Here is a 19135-nt window from a genome sequence, read left to right as displayed (position 1 = left end):
GTTGGACGCATGCATGCACACATGTACACAAACAGGTCTACGCTAAGTTTCAAAGAGTTCACAGGGTCCCTGAAACCCATCTGTAAACTCCCAATCGAGACCCTGCTTTTAAAAGTGTGATCCCCACATCAAGCCTGGATCCTGTACTTCCGTAGCCCCAATCTAGCAGGGTTCTTGGTACTCAGGCAGTACTTAATATGTAATACTGGGTGGATGAGTAGAAGGATGCACGGGAAGATGGGTTTGTGAAATTGTCCTGATTTGCCACGACCTACATAGAACCGAGCTAATAGTTCCTTTGAAGTCATGGGGAGGAGGGTCAGCTGAGGCAGAGAATAGGAACACTCTTTAGCACTGGTCTGTCCTAGCCCTGGGAGTGGAGTTATTATTCCAAAGGGACAGAGGAGTATAGTTAACCATTTAAAAGGTCCACCAAGTCCATAAGGTGATTTTCCAAACAAAAATTTAGGACATCGTGTCGGACACATTGTCTGATAATAGGATAATATTTGAAATTGCCTATCTTAGAAAATCAGGGGTTTTGTGATTTTAAAGAGCATAGCTTCCTCCTATGATTTACTGGGTTGTTTTGGAGCTGCTTTAATCTCCCAGAAAGGAGTGAACAGGGGCTATACTTCTCATAGAAACTAGGTTAGTCTTCCAGTTCTGTGTAGAGAAGCTCAGTGTGGCAGCCCACCTGTCCTATACCTTCTCCATGGTCACCTGTGTTGAGTGACAGCCCTAGTAGCACCACTTGATGGGACATATTTTGTCTTCAATAAAGGTAGCAAATTCCTGGTTCTTAAATTTTCAACGCTGGAAGCTTAACTTTTTCTCTTTTTTTTGCTTCTATTTTAATCCCTGTTTTTCACAGTAGAGCATTTAACAATGTTGATTTTTTTGATATCAGAATTGTTCAAAACCATGGGGGGAAAACCTACAGTACTAGAATTTGCTTGGAAAACAGTTGTCAAGGAAATAGATTTTGCAAAACATTTCCTCCCAGGAGAGCTCTCTTTTTCCATGTTGTTCCGTGTTCCACATTGACCATTATTCTCCTGTGCGGTAGTGGTAGGCAAAGGTACCCTTGGCAGGTAATTTGTCTAGCCAACACCTAGTTATGAATTAAAGCCCTTGCTGGCATTTTTACAACTCTGCAGCCAATGATGATCTAAGTTCAAGTTCAGTACATGGTGCGTATGAAATGTTCTTGGATGTACGGAAATGACAAGATTTCTGGGCCCTGGCTATAGACTAGAGAATAGGATTCTGTAAACCTTATTAGCAGACAATGGAAGCACCTAGTAGAGGGAGCTGAAATTGCAAAACATTGTTCGCTCCAAAGAAAAGGTGAAGTCTCATGAGATGTGGGGGCTGTGACTCAAGGCCTTCACATAAAGAGATACTTATCTCATGATTAGATGTGCTGGCTGTGAGAAACCAGCCAGTGCTACTTTGAGAATCTGTCACTGTTAGATGTGCCATTGAACATAGGGACTGCTCAGTTATGTATAGACCTCACAGGCAAGGCTGGTGGCTTTAATTATCACTTGTGAGAACTTAAGAAAGCGGTGGCCCGATTAGAGTTATGGCCATTGGCCCTAGCAGGGGGTTAATTACAGCCCTCTCCACCCCCATGGAGGTACACAGCTCACATGTAGATAGTAGAAGAGCTGCAGACAAAGGCAGGGAGATGGTCCTGTCTCTCCATTATTCCCATTTGTGTTGAGATCTATTGTATTTGCAGTAATCTTTAATTATAAAAGCTATTACTATGAAATGGATTATCAATGTTACTCATTTCTGTAATGTTGCCTGGTAACATCCTTTTGTGTCCAGGACACATGTTTTTTGTAGCTATGGGCTAAAGAAGTGAAACCTTCCTCCCTCTTAGCCATTTTTTTTTGGTAGTGGGGATCGAACTCTACCTTGCGCTTGTGAGGCAAGCAGCAGAACCACTGAGCTAAATCCCCAGCCCCCTCTTAGCCATTTTTGCCATTGCAATAATATAAAAAAAGTATTTCAAGAACTAGGAAAGCCTTGTTGGTGGGATGAAAAATGGACCCAGTGTGATAACAGCCTAAGCCCTCAAAAAGACTAAATTTTAACAGAGTAGTTCTTCACGAGGCAATATTGCCCAGTCACAGGGCAGAAAATGCTTCTAAATGGTTAACTGCACTCCTCTCTCTTCCAATGATATTCTGTCCCAGTACAGACCAATCTCCACCAAGGGACCCATTTTGCACACCCCTGCAGACCCCAGTAGATGGGAGAAGTTGTGAATCTGCAGGGTTTTGACGATTTCCAACCTCAGAAATGATCACTGATGGAGAAAATAGGGCCTTAGTTAGATATTGCAGGTAGAGTCTATTTGTACCTCTGTGAAGTTAGGTTATCTCCTTCATCTTGGTGATTTTGAAAATGCTCCATTAATGGAAGAAATGGTGGCAGAGTTATCACTAGAAGTACTCAAAATCATTCTTTTTAAAGGTCACAGTGGTGGAATTTTCAGATAATACTTGGCATTGCTGTTTTTTGGGGGGTTTTTTTAAGTGGAAAAGCAGCTGCTCCCACTGTGGGGAGAGGTCATCTGTGGAGCTTCAGATCTCCAGTTATGGCTGTAACCCCACAAAAGTGGTTATCACTTACAGATAATTACATTCTGCATTGTTCAGCTAAACTCTTGAGATGGACTGATTGGCATATTTAAATCTCATCTCCCAGGCATTTGCTAATTATCATAGCCTAGTTGGAAAAAAAATATCCTAATCAAATAGCTGTTTAGAGATGCTTTGCATTTTAAAATTTTGCTGGGTTCTTAGGAAGAGAAGAAATGAGCCTCTGATTTTCCTCTGGTTCTTTTCCTGACCTCAAGAGGGATTAAACTTTTAATGGTTTAAATAGCCATAGCAAATCATTCAGGAAGCATTTTTGCATCTAAATTCTCCGTCTTTTTGCATCATTTCCATCCTGACCCCCTTTCTCACTTTGTGACTTCCTATCCAGGGGGGAGGCTGTTGAATTCCAGCTAATGAGGCTCATCTTTTTTATTCATTCTAAGTGGGCTCAGGTAGGCCTCCAGTGAAATCTGAGAGTGAGCAGTTACTCAGTTACTCCCATCTTTCTTGAGTTCACTAATGGAACACCACATCCATTGTGAAAGTGAGAGGAGTCTCTTCCCTCTTGCCTAGAAAGGGGCAGGCACCGAGAGCAGCCCCCCCCCCGCCACTCTTAGGAAAGGCCTGGCTGCTGGGAAGACCCCTCCCCACACACCACTGCCAGCTCAGCTGACTGCATGCTATGCAGTCAGTGGGGCTGTTCAGTCACTGTGCTCAGAACTGAGAAAACACAAGGGCTTCCTCCTTTACCCAGAATATATGGCTGTCAGCAATAGAAATCTCACCAAGGCATTCCAATACAGGAAGTGTCAGAAATTGCCTGTCTCTGAGATTTATGAAAGAGTCCTAGTGAGCCACCATCACCACAGCTGGACTTCAAAAGGAAGTAAAAGGAATTTTGTGAAGGTTCTATCAAATCACCTGTCATGGGCCATCCTTCTGTTTATTTGTCTCCCTTCTCTGGAGGGGTCTGTTTTGCCCATGCAGCAGGAGCTGCCGTCCCCTGCAGCAGGTTTACAGGCCTCAGCAAGAAGCCCAGATCTGGAGGCAACAGAAAAAGAAGATCCTGGTCCTTGTGGAAGCCACGGTGGAGAGGCTGGAGAAGCCAGCAGAAAGAGAGGGATGTGTGAGTTTGCGGGCAGTGGGAAGAGAATAAGCCAGCCAAAAGCAAGCACGCTCAAGGCCTGTGCAGGCTTTGATTCTGATCATTGGAACAATTTTTAAAATCTGGAGATTTGAGCTTTCTCTTTCTTCTAGTCTGTCCCATTAGTTCATCACAGTGAGAGACTTTTGGTTGCACAGTTAATTGTTCTTTAATATCCTGTTTCAGGGTTTTGAAATCAAATTGCTTGATGTTTTACTCTCCTGTGTGATTAGGTTCTCTTTTATAATACGGCTGCAGTGATCTTTTCAAGAACATAGCACTTCCACTCAGCCTTGTCAGGGAAAATCTCCGAAGTGGCCTGTGAAATTCAGTCTTGTAGGAATGAGAAAACACCACCAGCCCCCTATTAGGAATCTAGAAGTGCCACCACACACCATCCATCACTGCAGACCTAGAAAAATGAAAAGAAAACCTACATTGAGCTGTCTGATTAATGCAAACTCAAGGAGTGCTTATGGGGTAGCAGCTCTGAGGCTTTATAGGATGAATGACTCCAGGCCCTGAGTCATTTTATATGGCATTTGTAAGGTTGAGCTGGGCCCTTTACCACTTTGGAATCTCTCTCCTAGTGTGAACGGATAACCTTCTCAGGGGGTTTTGCAAGCCTCTCTAGCCAAAAAATAGAAAATATGTACTTTGGAATCTGTGCTGATAGGGCCCTAGGAGAGAGAAGTCTCAGGCTATAAATGAGAACTAGGCGGATATGTTTTTGAGATATTCATTAAGGTCTTGGCTCAGTTATCATCCTGGAGGCCTTCCTTAGCTGCCCCAACCTGCTCAGTCACCCTCTGCCCCCTTAACTTACTTGATTTTTCTTCATACTGCTGATTACCATTCAAAATTTCTCTGCTCTTTACTGTCTGTCTGCCATACTAGACGTACAAGACATGACAGCAGGGGCTTCTCTGTCTGGTTTCTGGCTGTCGGTACCAAAGCACGGTGGACCTAATATGTTCTATTTTTTGAGTGGATGCCAGGTTAGGGCCAGGTTGAAAAATGGACAGGAAGAGGCAAAGGATGCAATCAGACAGAACAAGATTGAATTAGCCTCTTCTCCTCCTGCCACTTAATAGCTGTGGGCCTTGAGCTACTGAACTGTTCTGAGCCTCAGTTCCCTTGTCCATAAAATGGGCTTAATACCTGCTTCCGAGAGTAGCCACAGAGGATTGAGGGAGATAAATTATGTGATCACACTTGGCACAGGGGCTTATACATGGAGGTACTCAATAAATACTGGCTCATTCTCCATCCTTGATTGAAATGATTTTACTGGACAAGAAACAAGGCCATGTACTTGCTCTGAATGCCAAGAGTTTTCAGGCCTCCTCCTGAGTCCAGGGGTGTAATCTCCGAGCAGTCCTGTTGATCCACACCCACCAGAAAATATACAGTTCCAGATGCTTCTAATGGAATCCCTTAGGGTTCTGTCCCATAGCCAGCTTCTTGAGAGGTGGCAACATTGGCAGGTAGCAAGCCTTCGTTCCCATCCTTGGCAGGGCTTCCCAGTAAACCCCAGAGGCCCTGAAACAGGTCATCAAGGGTCCATTCCTGACCTAGAGATGCTGCTAAGCAGTCTTCAGACAGCATCACCAAGGCTGAACGTACAGATTACAAACTAAAGGCTAAAACCCACCTCACACAGAATATTGCTCTCCACATCTCTTCGTCACTTGCTTTGATGTTTTCCTTGTTTTTACTTAGCCTTCCTTCCTTTCTTCCGTCCCTCCCTCCCTCCCTCTCTCCCTTCCTCCCTCCCTTCCTTCTTACAGTTTGGGCATAAGACCCAGTTCTGCCTCTTTCATGTTTCCAGAGGCTCTGGCTCTGCATTCAGGCAGGCTGTCTACCCCTTCCAGCTGACTCCACCTTCGGGGAGCAGGAATATGGACGTTTTTCATCTTCAAAGGAAAACAGACTTCAAGAGGGCCACTCAGCCCAGGACCAGGCAGCAACCGGCCCTTGTTTTGATCCTCTGTGCTCTGCATGCTGCCCAGAGGTGCTAGGTTGATGTTTTGTTGGTTCATTCATTAGACAGTGGAGCGGCCTAGTGAGTTGGAAGGGACTCAGCCTTTTGAATCAGCCAGACCCTGGCTTCGCACTGGACCTGCTACCTGCTAGCTGCATAGCCCTGAATGCTGGGCAAAGGAGACTCTGATCTTACCTCCGAGGGTGTCCGGGAGGGAAGCAGATTGCTGTCATGGTCGAGTGTAGGCTCTCAAGCTACCCTCTTATACCATTGCCTGACTCTGCCACTGTTTGTTCTGTGTCCTTGAGCAAGTTATTTAACGCTCCTGGACTCAATTGTATCATCTTATAAAATAGTGACAATAATGATAAACCCACCTTGCAGTGTTGGCATAAAATTAAATGCTTGCGAAGGGCCTAACCTAGTGTGTTGGGTGCACTGGAGTGCTTGGGGGTATTACTGCGAGATAATAGTGGCCATGCAGGAACTATTGTTAGGTCTGGGTGAATAGGCCACGACATTCAAGGACAAGGGAGAAAGATATAAAAGAAATGATTATCCAGTATTGGCATTGATGGATGGCAAAGGGCTGGTACCAGTACTCCAGAATACCAGAATTCCTTGGGCAGAAGAGAGCTATGATGAAGTGGAGAATGTGATGGAGATTTGGTGGGTTGTTTTGTTCATTTATTTATTCATTGGCAAGTACAAAGATCTTCAGGTGGTGTATTAGTTTCCTTTTGCTGCAGTAACAAATCACACAAACTCAGTGACTTAAAATACAGATTTATTCTCTTACGGTTCTGGAAGTCAGAGGTCTGAAATGAGTCTCACTGGGCTAAAAAATCAAGGTGTTAGCCAGGCTGCATTCCTCCCTGGAGGCTGCAAGGGAGTGTATTAGCCACCATCCTCCAGAAAAATAGTACCAATAGGACAAAAATAGATAAACGAGTGGGCTCAGTGGTTGTCCCAGCTACTGTAGAGGCTGAGGCAAGAGGACCACAAGTTTGACGTCACCCTAGGCAATGTAGGGAGACCCTGTCTCAGGAAAAGATAAATAGATGGATAGATAATTAAGTGAGATGGTACTTGTTAGGAGAATTGACTCACACAATCGTGGAGACTGACAAATCCCACAACAAGCCATCTACAGGCCAGAGAACTGGGGAGGCTGATAGCATGGCTCAGTCCAAGTCCAAAGGCCTTAGAAATGGGAACCAATGATATAACGCTCAATCCAGGCCCAAGGTTTGAGGACCTGGGCAGCAACTGGTGCAAGGTCTAGAATGCAAAGGCCCAAGAACCTGGGGTTCTGATGTCCAGGGGCAGGAAAAGAAGGGCGTTGGGGCTCCATAAGAGGGAAAGAAAATTTGTCCTTCCTCTGTCTGTTTGTTCTGTCCTGGCCTTAGCCCCATTGGATGGTCCCTACCTACACCAGGTGAGTGTGGGCCTTTCTTATTAAGTGCACTGATTCAGACCTTTACGCCACAGGCAGAAATGATGCTTTATCAACCACCTAAGTATCCCCTAGCCCTGTCAAGCTGATACGTAAAATTAGCCATCAGAGGGTGAATTCCTTCTAGAAGCTGTCTGAATTCCTTGGCTTATGGCCCTTTTGGGTCTTCAAAGACAGCAATGACCAGTGGAATCTTTTTTATATCTCATCCTTATGAACTCTGACGCTCTTGCCCAGGACCCTTGTATTTATATTGGGGTCTCCTTTTGGTCCCCAGTACCAAAAAAAAGTGTAACTATATTGGGGTCTCCTGTATCCTCAGGCTAATCTCCCCATCTCAAGGCCAGCTGATTAGCAATCTTAATTCATTTTTACCCTAACATACCCACAGGTGCTGGGAATTAGGACATAGGCACCTTTGGGAGTCACTGTCCTGTCTACCCCAGGCAGGAGGGGCTGTGTTTGGGGTCAGAGAGAGACCCCAGTGACTGAGACATCGGGACAGGATGGCATAGAGAGACAACATTTCAGGCATGATGCCACGGGGACTTGTGAGGATCAGGTGAGAGCCCCGGGAGGATGGGGAAGGAGTGAGTTAGAGACGTCACTCATATACTTGCTGGTGAATGGATATGGGGAGTGGAGAAAAGGAGACTCAGAGGTTCCATCCAACCTCAGCAGCCAAGGGAAGGCGCTGTCTGTGGGACCTTGGAAGCCAGCAGCATCTACTATCCCCCACTAGGAATTTGCTGAGTGCTTGGCATGGTGTTGAGGGTCTTGCCCAGTAACTCCTGGTAGCACTTACTGAGGTGCTTTAACCCTTCCATTCTGTGAGCGGTGGCAGACATTTGGGTAGGTGCCTCAGTTGCATCATCTAAGAGTGAGAGTAATGACATGCTAATCAGAAAAAATTAGTGTGAAGATTGAATGAGTTAATATATGTATAAAGCACTGATGACTCACAGAAAACCCTGGATAAGCGTAATATAACACAATCATTGTTTTTAAACATGAGAAAAATCGAGGCACACAGGGGTGTATCTTGTCCAAGGACACACAGCTGGGAGAACTGGGATCCACAGCCAGGCTCTCAACTGCCCTGCCTCATCTCCTCCCTAAGAGCACCTCCCAGAGGTGTGAAAAACATAGAGATAATGCAAGACAGGGTGTTTGGCACATGATTGGTTCCATAAATGTCTTCCTATGGCAGTGTGGGTTCTTTTCTTGTAAAGTGGAGGTGATGGCGCCACCCTACCTAACTCACACGTGAGGAGAAAACTCAAATGAGGAAAGCAGACACAATGGAAGTGGTCAGTTTGCCTGCACAGGGGCAGGTTTTGTACCACATTTCTTCACATGGCCTGTTGGGATTTCCCCTGTAAATGAGCTAAGGTCTTCCCTCCCATCACTCATCTTTGTCCCCTCCATAACACACTGTCTGTGATGGAAGGAAGGAGTGGGAGACCCTTCATTTTGCAGCTGGGAGCCATCTACATGCAATGACAGAGCTCCAGTTTACTTCTGGATATCTGACCTCTGTCTGCGGACCCTCCAGCAAGGTCAGAGGCCTCTCACTAGCAGAGGGTCACAGGTGGAACTGTCATTCTGTTGGGCCTCTGGCAGATAATTACTACTGAGTAAACTAAAGCTATTGGGCAATGAGCCATTCTGTCCCAGGCATCCCCTTCTTCATGGTTCTCATGACACAGCAGGCCAAGGGCTCCCCTTTTGTTGTCTCCAACCTTAGACATTTAATCGATGTATTTATGGAGGGTATCCATGTGCCAGCTACTCTCCCAGGTGGAGGGGAAGGACAGTAACAGAGCCTTGTGGAGCTTACATTCTGGTGGGGGAAGTGGATGCTAATGAATGAGTCACACGACATAAAAGTTCAGCTTTAACAAATATCCATAATAGGGACTTCCACACTGGCAAGGCTTCTCTAAGAAGTGACACCTAAGCTGAGAACCAACAGATAAGTGGAATTCAGGCACAAAGAGAAGAGATCAGTGAGCAGTCCATGGAAAATTCAGATTACTTGCACAGGCCCTGGGCAGGGGGCAGCATGTTCTTGGAAGAACTGAGAAAACAAGCTAGTGTGGCTGAGGCAGAGATGGGGATAAGCTGACTGGGGGCAGGTGTGGGTGGGACTCTGTAGGACTTCATGGGCCTCAGTAAGGTGTTTGATCTTCAAATCTAATGGAATGTATTGTGGTGGAGTGGAAATGTTAATAAATTTGCATTCCAAATCACTCTGGCTGCCATGTGGAGAACAGTGTAGGAGGCCAGAGAAAAGGCCTTCAAGCCCCAGGCCCCATTTGGACAGCTGCTGCAGGAGTCCCAAGGACAGATGTGTATGGGATTAGGGTGCTGATCATGGTGCTGGTGCAAAGTGATTGGAGAGATGAGCAGATAAAGTAACAGCATAGCAGTCATCCGATGCAAGTTTTTATTGAGTGCATCCTATATACTAGCCACTGTGCTACTTTACCTGTGTTATCTTACTCTCAGGGTTATTATAAAGATTAAATATTCCTGTCCTTTTTCAGCTGACGAAACAGACTCAGAGGTTAAGTCTCTCATGCAAGGCCACACAGCAGAACCTGAGAGCAGACTGCCAAATTTTATGTGCATTTGAATTGCCTAGGGATCTTGTTAAAACAAGACTCTGATTTAGCAGGTCTGGGGTGGGGTCCAGGATGTGGCATTTCTAGCAAGCTGCCTGGCTGTGCCCAGCTGCTGGCCCCCAGACCACACTTGGAGCCTTCAGAATCTCTCGTTCTCAACCATGGCGCCTTGGGACAGCTCCAGATGGCATGGATTTCTGAGTGCTCAAATCTGAGTCTCCACAGACAGGATGTGGGAGAGCTGTCTGCACCTCAGAGAGGTCTGGAGTCCTATCACATTTTGTTTCCTGCATTTGCCTTTCAGTAGCTCAAGTGGACCTGAAAGAGAGAGGTGGAGGCAGCACTTCCCCTTTCCATTCCCTGCAGAGTGCAGCCAAACCCCACCTGTGTCCAGCTTCTGAATGATGGATGAGAGGTCATGTGTATTCACGGACCTCAGCTTGGTCAGCAGTCAGGTCACGTGGTGTTGCACCCTTAGCAGCGGAGATCTGGAAGTCCAGCATGGATGGTGCAGGTACCAAGCTGTTAGCTGTTTCCTCAGGCTGAAAATGGGAGGAAAACAACAACAACAACAAACAACCGACTGTTCTAATCTCTCTGTGTAGTCATTAGATCCCAGGATCATTAGAAACCAAATCCTTTCCCTCTTGGCCCCTGCAAATGGGGCCAGGTGTCACTGCTGGGAGATGCCAATAAGGCTGTGTGTCATGGTGTGAGCACTTGCCTTTAATGACTGGGAAAATCTATTTTCCTTCTTGGCAGCTTTGAGATGTAGCACCTGTGGTTCTGGGTCACTGCCAGACCTGGTCCTGTGCGTGTGTGTTTTATTTTTAAAAGAAAGGCGATGTCTCACCATTTCAGTGCTCACCCTCTTCCTCTCCAGTTGTCCCCCAAAGAACTTTCCAGTGGAAACTTCACTCTGGAGCCAGTCTACTGGCACCCCAATTTCTTCCCCCGCCATCCTCAAAGGTACCCTTTCCCTCTTAGTTCCATTGTTTCAGGCTCCTCAGCTGGTTTGGGTGTCTGTGCCTCGTATCACAGCAGATACTAGTGGCTTTTCTGCAGGAGAAAACTCTCAAGCTCTGAGGCCGGTAGCAGGAGAACCATAAATGCAATATAAAGTCTGCCTCTGCCTAGTCAATATTTTTCATTTTAAGGTCTCATGTCACTGTAATTTGTTCAGGTGGATGATAGCATCTTTAGTCTGGGAAAGAACTGGAGAGGTAAGCGTTGCAGGATTCAGCTCTGGCTCTGGCCTGTCTCTATCATTGAGCTTTGTTTTCCACTTTGGCAGGGCTCGAATGAAGGGAAGGCTTTGTGGTCTATTGTTAGGTGTTCTCTGAATCTGTAAATGGCAGGCTGCTGGAAAGGAAGGGCTTCCAGAGACCCTCTAGAGCCACTCTGTGTCTCTAGTGCACTCACTCAAACCACACACACACACACACACACACACACACACACACACACACTGATTGCTTGTGTATTTCTAGAACCTCCTGGGGACAGAGGTACAAATTCTCTTGGTATTTAGTTTTCGAGCCTTGTGGTGATTACCATCATGTTCTTGAGTCTGTCCTAATTATCTCTTGCTCTAGCTCAGGCTGCCCCTGCCCTACCAGCTGCCTCACCATCCTGGCCCCTCCTTCTTGAGGATGTGATCATCCAAGTGCCATTTATTGCCATGTCTTGGCTATGGCAAGTCACTTTCCCTCTCTGGACCTCATACAGTTATAAAATGTGGCTTTGGGAATAGATTGTATCTCTGGCCCTAAAATTATGTTTTACTCTGGAATTCTGGGCCTGCACTTCTCTGGCTGGGCTTTTCCCCAACTGTGAAGACCTTCCTCGTATTTATCAAAACCCAGCTCTGTCCTGTCTGCTCCATAGCCAACCATTCCTGTACTTCCTTCTGACCTAGGGTAGCACCATGGTATTTCTCCTTTGTGTTTGTCATTTTTAACAACCTTTATTTTTCCCATCACAAACATTTCTAGATATTCATCATAGGAAATTAGAAAACTCAGAAAATGTAGGTCAATGTGAAAAAAAAATCATGAACTCACTATCAGACATAACCACTATCAACATTTTGGTATATTTCCTTCCAGTCCTTTTTATTTTTTTAAACACATAAGGTAGATCAGTGAATTTCATCCTGTATTATTTGGTATCCCATTTTTCTACTTAATATTATATAATGAGAATTTTTGCCTATCACTAAACATTGAAAGCACAATTTTTAATATCTGTTCACTACTTTACATCTCATACTTTTTAAAGCCCTGGCATAATTATTTCTAAATGGAAAAATACCTATCTGTCAAGCCCACAGAAATATCCAAATCAAGTGAGATAAAGCACCGAAAGAGTTGTACAAATGTAAGCAATTACTCTTTGGTGTATTAGTTGTTTCTCCTCAAGTAAACTACTTTACTGTATTGTCACAAAATTGTTATACAAAGGGCCGGGAATTTAGCTCAGTGGTTCTGCTGCCTGCCCTGCAAGCGCAAGGATCCGAGTTCAATCCCCGGTACCAAAAAAAAAAAGAACAAAATTGTTATACACTTTCCTATTTGCCAAGTTTTGTACAGTGGTGGGCAAACCAAGCTGTCAGGCTATAATCTTTAAAAGCCCCCATATGTAATACTGATTTCTTTCTAGCAATTTTTTAGAGGCTCTGGCATAAGGAAATTATTTGATATACTTTGTGCACAAAGATGTTCACCATGGCATCGTTTTGTAGTAGCCTCAAACTAGAAATCACTGAAATGTCTAATTCTAATGGAGGGAGACTAAGTGATGATGAATTGGCTCTCTAGACTATTTTGCATAGCTATTAAATAATATTTACAAAGCTTTTGTAATATGTGTGTGTGTCATGATCATAGGAAGAAACAAAGGTACATGGGCAGAAAAAGAGTGCAAAGAAAGACACCAAAATGGGAATGGTGGTTAGGGTTGAATAATGGATGATTGTTTTTCTTCTCTCTGCTCTCCTGTGGTGATCATGTGTACTTTTGATACATAAAATATAAATGAATGGATATAGATAGGTTGCAACTTTTATTTTTGAAATTATCTGCAAGGATGTCTTAGTCCATCTCTTGTGTTACTATAATAAAATACCTGAGGTAGGAATCTTATAAAGAAGAGATTTATTTGGCTTACAGTCCTAGAGATTCAAGAGCATGGTGCTGGCATTGGCAGTGTGGGCAAAAATATCCCTAAAGTGATGTCGTATCCTTCTGTGTGTCTTATCATGGTGAGAAACAAGAAAGGGAAGTGAATATATACAGAAGAGAGAGGTCACATGGTGAAAGAGAAGCAAGAGAGCCAGGCAAGAATGCTGAATTCACTTTATAACAGCCCCTCTCCTGGCAGCCAGTCCAGTCCCATGAAACCTAACCCACTGCCGTGGGACCTAACCCACTGCCATTGGACCTAACCCTCTCCCATTGGAAATGTGCTGATCCCTTCTGAGGGTGGCACCTCTGGTGACCTAATCACCCCTCACTAGGCCCACCACTAAGAGGTTCCACTACTTCTCAGTACCATTGTATTGGGGACTGAGCTCCAATACGTAAACCTTTGGAGGACAAACCATCACCAAGCCACAGCAAAGGAAAGACACAAAAGAAAAAAAATGGGGCCACCGAACTCAAGAGAAAGGAGCAATCCAGAAGTGGGGTGAGGAGAGGGCACAGGGAGAGACTCATGAAGCCCAAACTGAGCTGAGACTTCTGAAAGATGCTTAGAACCACAAAAAGGGACATTTATTTTATTTATGTTTTTAGAGCAAGAAGAACAGACTAAGCATAGGTGTCTCATTTGAACATGATAATATAATTATAAAAGGAGAAACCACAGTTGCTAGTTGCTTGACTCTGTCTTTTTTTTTTTTTTTTTTGGTACGGGAGATCGAACTCGGGCCCTTGCGCTTGCAAGGCAGGCAACAGAACCAGTGAGCTAAATCCCAGGTCTGGACTCTGTCTTCTTGAAGGACAGGCGTGGTGAAGTAGATGTCAAGAGCCAGCCAGGCCTTTTCGGAACTAGGGTAAGAGGAACAGCAAGGAGGCTGGCAGTTACCACATCTGTCATTATTTATAAGAAGCAGAGGGAAATGAAAATCTGTTAAGCAGAAATATGGGTGAAAATGTCATCAACTTCCAGCAAAATTTCCTAATTTTTAAAAAAATTTCAAACTTGTAGAAAAGTTACAAAACTCTAATAAAGATCTCCCTTTTCCTTCACCCGATTGTGGAGATGTGAACATTTCACCCTTTGTTATCTCCCTTGTTCACTGCATGTCTGTGTGCATACACACACATTTATGCATATGGACAAACCCATGTGTGCACATAAATCATTGCTTTCTGAACCATTTGAGAGTACACTGCAGAAACAATGCTCCTTTTCCCTAAATACTTTGTTATGTATTTCTAAGGGGATGATGACACTTCTCTACCCAATAGTAAAACCATTACAGCCGGAAAGTTAACACTGGTATAGTACCACTGTCTGAATGCACTCAAATTTTGTGAGCTGTCTCAATATCCTTTACAGCAATACTAATAATAACAGTAACAATAATAATAATAATAATAATAATAGTTGATGTTATATCTGCCCCAGGATCTAAGACAGCATCACATAATACGTTTTGTTTATGTCTCTGTAACTCTCCTTCAGTCTGGGAGTTCCTCAGTCTTTCCTTCTCCTCTATGACATGTTGATTTTGTATAGTGAAAAATCATTAATACCCCTCAACTTGGGCTTGTCTGATGTTTCCTCGTGGTTCAGTTCACATTAGACAATCTTGGCAAAAATATCCCTGAAGTGATGTCGTGTCTTTCTGTGTGTCATGAGATGGTGTATGATATCTATTTGTTCCCACTAATAGTTTTTTAAAATATCAATAATAGCTTTATTGAGCTATAATTCACATACCATAAAATTCAGCTCTTAAAAGTGTAACTTTCAGCCAGGGATGTAGCTCAGTGGCACCGAACCTGCCTTGCAAACACAAGGTCCTGAGTTTGATCTCCAGTACCAAGAAAAAAAAAGTGTAATGTTCAGTGGTTTTTGGTATATTTGCAGTTATGCAGTCATAATCACAATAAACTTTAGAACATTTCCATCACTGCCAAAAGACCTCAGCCCCATTAGCAGTTACTGTCCATTTCTCTCTCTTCCCCTGGCAACAACTCCTCTACTTTCTGTCAGTATGGATTTGTTTATTCTAGACATTTGATATAAATGGAATCATATATCAGTAGCATTTTTGTGTCTGGCTTCTTTCACTTACATAGTGTTTCAGGTTTCATCCATGTAGTCCATGTGTCAGTACTTTGCTCCTTTTTCTGGCTGAGTAACATTCTATTGTGTGGCTATACTACATTTTGTTGATCTATTCATCAGTCACTGGACATTTGGGCTGGTTCCACTTTTGAACTATAACAAACAGGGCTGCTATGAACCTTTGTGTCCAAAATTTTTTGTGGACATATGTTTCTATCTTGGCCATGTGTCCAGGCTCCCCTAGACCATACTCAGGTTCGTTGATTCATTAGGGGACTTGCAAGACTCAGCACCTAATTCTGCTCATGACTGAGACCTACAGCAAAACTAGCTAAGCAAAAGTGCATGGGCAAAAGTCTGGTACAATTCCAAAGTCCCCTCTCAGCAAAGTCACACAGAGATACTCAGTTCCTGCAGCATCCAATTGTGACAGTGTATAAGGTGTTGTCTTCCAGGAAAGCTCTTTAGAAACTCGGTTCTTATTGGGGGCTTGTCATGTCGGCACCCTCTGCCTCACAAGTACTGCAGTCCCAGCCTCCCAGAAGGAAGGCAGATGTGCCGCATAACCTTCATGGTTTGTACTCACAGTGTAGATACAGTGAGGCACCCTTGCCAAGGAAGCAGTGGTGGGAGTACCTCACGAAACCCATCTTCCGGGTGCCAGCCAAGACCCAACCTTGCAAGCAAGCCTTTCTGAGGACAGACCTCTTTCCTGTGCAAGACTGTACCTAGGATTGGAATTGCTAGGCCATATGCTAACTTCACATTTGACTTGGTTTTTTGGTTTTTTGCCAAACCATTTTCCATTTCCACCAGCCACTTATGAGAGTTCCAATTGTCCACCTCCTGGCCAATACTTTCTATTATCCATCTTTCTGAGGATGGTAATTCTCGTTGGGCTAATACATTTTTAAGTTAGCAATCTGAAAGCATTTAGAACAAAAAAGATGATCTGTAGGAGCAAAACTGAGTTCTCTAACAACAATCATGCCAGTCTAACCCCTTATTTTCCTTTTAAAAAAAAGCAATTTGTCTTTTCAGTACTAGCTGTACTAGGGCAGAGTATTTTTACATTTCAGCCCTGTCTTTCACAGTATTGTCATGTACAAAAATGGAGAAACGGAGGTTGTGCTAATCATTGGGCGGATGTCTTGCGTGAGGACGGATGACAGTCAGTGAGTGGTACTAAGTCCGGGAGAGACCCTCCAGCTGCTTCAGGCTTCATCCACAGCCTGGTCACTTCTGCTTCTGTCCAGAACATGGTGGGAGACAGATGGCAGTCTGTTAAATTTGCCCATTACCCAAAACAGGCAGGCACACATGTGTCTGGAAAGATCTGGTTCCAGCAAGATCCTGACAGCATAGGATGGCAGGCAGAGTCCAATGAGATGGACGTCATTAGGGACAAATGGCAAGTCCACTTCTGCATGATCTATTACAGATATAACCAGGCAAGTTTGCACATTGGTTTCTGCTCCTTACCAAAAGGATAGCCAAGTTCAACAAATGGGTGACAAAGCCTTGGTGCACCTGGAAGAATGTTACTGTATGTTGTACAGGTCTGCAAGTTCAGAGGGTACCATGAGGGAGCACAGAAGATTCTGGAGACTATGTTAGTCAGCTTCCCCATTGCTGGACACAATACCCAATACTCACCTCTTAAAGGAGGAGAGGTTTAATTTGGCTCATGTTTTAAGGGGATTCAGTCCATGGTCTGCTGACTCCAACGTGGAAACATTATGGTGGGAGGGTGTGGTGGAACAAAGCTGCTTAGTTCATGGCAGCTGGAAAGCAGAGCAGGAGAGCTGCAAAGAGGAAGGAGTGAAAGACCAGACATAGATCCCAAGGTTCTGCCTCCATGACCTACCCAGACACAACCAGAAGTGTACTCTACCAATCCATGGGTAGATCCAAACCCAATCAAGTTGATACTTCACCCTAATGGCCCCAGGGACCTGTTGGAGCTGGTAGCCTACAGTTGTTCCCTGTGGCTGCCGATCTGTGGTATGGAAGCAGGATGAGCTGTCTCCCTTTTGGCCCCACAGGGAAAACAGATTTGGATTAATTAAGAAGAACTTGGTGAGACTCTGTAATTGATCAGGCTCCCTGGTAAGGTGGTGAGAACTCTGTCACTTTGGCTTTTAAAAAAGAGACCACTTAATCCTCTATTATGAAACTTCCAAGGGACGTGGGTTAGCCTGGGTGAACTCTGAGGTCTTAGAACTGCCTGAGCATTAAATCAGGGACTATCTATGTATAATACCAAGTGCAGGTGTCACCTGCAGCATGTCACCAGTTCCACAATGAAAATACTACCCTTTCATTATCTTCCTGTGGCTCTCACAGTCCTCTCTGTCCATCAGAACATTTTAGGACCCACAAAGCTTCCCTGAGATACACTTTCCCCTTCCTAGTGCCTCTGAGCTCTGTTCATATCTTACCTATTCTTGTCTTACCTATGTTGCACATGGTTTACTTTGAGTCTCTTGGCCACGTGTAGGTCCAATTTTCTTGTTTGTTCTTAACATTGATTCAGAAAATACTTAATGAGCACTTCCCTTGGGCTGGTGCCTGGGTGAGTGGTAGGACATGCAGCCGTGAATAAGGCTGGGGTGCTGATCCTGACCTGATGGCTGTGGGTATAACAGGCTGACAGTGGGCCACCATGGCACTGTGCACTGGGAATGTGGGGCAGGAGTCTGATTTCCAGACTGACTTAGGAGTGGCTGGGGAGGAGGCCTCCCTGGAAATGTTTCATTTAGCTGAACCTGAAGGAAGATGACCAGTTGGAAGGGAGGGAGAGAGTAGGGCTGGGAGAGCATGCTCACCATGGCTGAGCCCCAGCTGCGGCCCAAGCACAGGACAGGAGCCAGCAGGTGCTTGCTGAGGGAGGGTGTGTTTGGAAGAGGGAGAAGGACTGTCTGACCAGGGACTCCCCATCCCCTGCTCATCCAGCAACTGCGCTGAATCACCTGTGACCAGCGTGAGGGTCTGCAGGCCAAGGCATGCCTGACTGCCTCTGGAATCCAGTCCTGGGTGATGTGGATTATTCGTGCCTTCGGTCCCCTTCATTGATGTGGATGGCTGTGAGAAAATGGGCTGTGTTCCAAACATCTCTATATACCCACAGTGACAGTTCCTTTGAGACCATGTAGATACCTATGATTCCCATAATTATCCATGAACACCCACTTCTCTCTAAGCGGGGGGGCGTTTTCAGAGTACAGTGTGATCCCCCTGCACCCCAGACCTCTGCTTATCTACTGTCACTTACATTTTAGCAGCCTGCTGCTACCCTCCCACCCTGCTCCTGGCCCCCAGATGAGAGAGACTGAGGGAGGAGGCCAGTCTGCCTCAAGCACTTGTACCCAGCAATTATTTCCCGTTATTGCCAATTCAAGATAAGTAGAAAATAACAGAGGAATGGAACTGGGACTCAAAGCCAGTGCCAAGCACTTGGCATGTGTTACCATGACATTTGCATGTGTGTCTCATGGGAAGCCCTGTGCCAGCTGAGTGTGAGGTGGGATCTGCTGCCCTGGGAGACAAAAGAGCTGGATTTCAGCCTGGCTAGCTGTGCCACCCTGACCACTGTCCATCCTGGAGCCTCAGTTTCTTCATCTGTGAAATAGGGAGGTGGTACTAGACTATTCTGCCACTTCATGGAGCGTTCAGGCCATTCTCCCATTGGGTCTGCCTGCTGGTCAGGGAGTACAGCTGTGGCTTCTGTCCACGGTGACTGGAAGAGATGGCATCTAAGCCTGGGCACCAGGAGGAGCTGTCCGTAATGAATACAAACGGAGCTATCCTAGGAAGAGGGCCACTGGGGCAGGAAACATGGTCCAGGAGATAGGAGGAGAAGTATCTGGAGGTGGGATGAGAAATTGAGACAGAGATACAAGCTGACTGTCCCTAATCCAAAATCTAAAATCCTCTAAAATCCTAATCATTTTGGGCAATATGATGCCGCAAAGGGAAAATTCCACACCTGGGCTCATGTTTTGGGTC

The 19135-nt window shown here is 45.0% G+C and overlaps 1 protein-coding gene across 3 annotated transcripts in view; it reads left to right on the top strand.

Annotated features, from left to right (window-relative positions):
• The window catches only part of Man1c1 (mannosidase alpha class 1C member 1), a 132031-nt gene that overhangs the window by 34696 nt on the left and 78200 nt on the right, over positions 1 to 19135 (top strand). The window contains exon 1 of one of the 3 annotated variants that reach the window (XM_087215542.1): positions 13865 to 13883. The exons of the other annotated variants lie outside the window; for them this stretch is intronic. The gene's annotated coding sequence lies outside the window, so the exon portion shown is untranslated. Of the gene's footprint in view, positions 1 to 13864; positions 13884 to 19135 lie in introns of those variants that run through there. 3 annotated transcript variants of the gene reach the window in all.

The sequence above is a fragment of the Heterocephalus glaber genome, unplaced genomic scaffold (assembly GCF_053883595.1).
Source record: "Heterocephalus glaber isolate CG9 unplaced genomic scaffold, H.glaber_assembly_v1.0 deba00001452, whole genome shotgun sequence".
Lineage (NCBI taxonomy): Eukaryota > Metazoa > Chordata > Mammalia > Rodentia > Bathyergidae > Heterocephalus > Heterocephalus glaber.
Note: the sequence above shows the minus strand (reverse complement) of the source record. Positions and strands in the feature narration are given on the sequence as shown.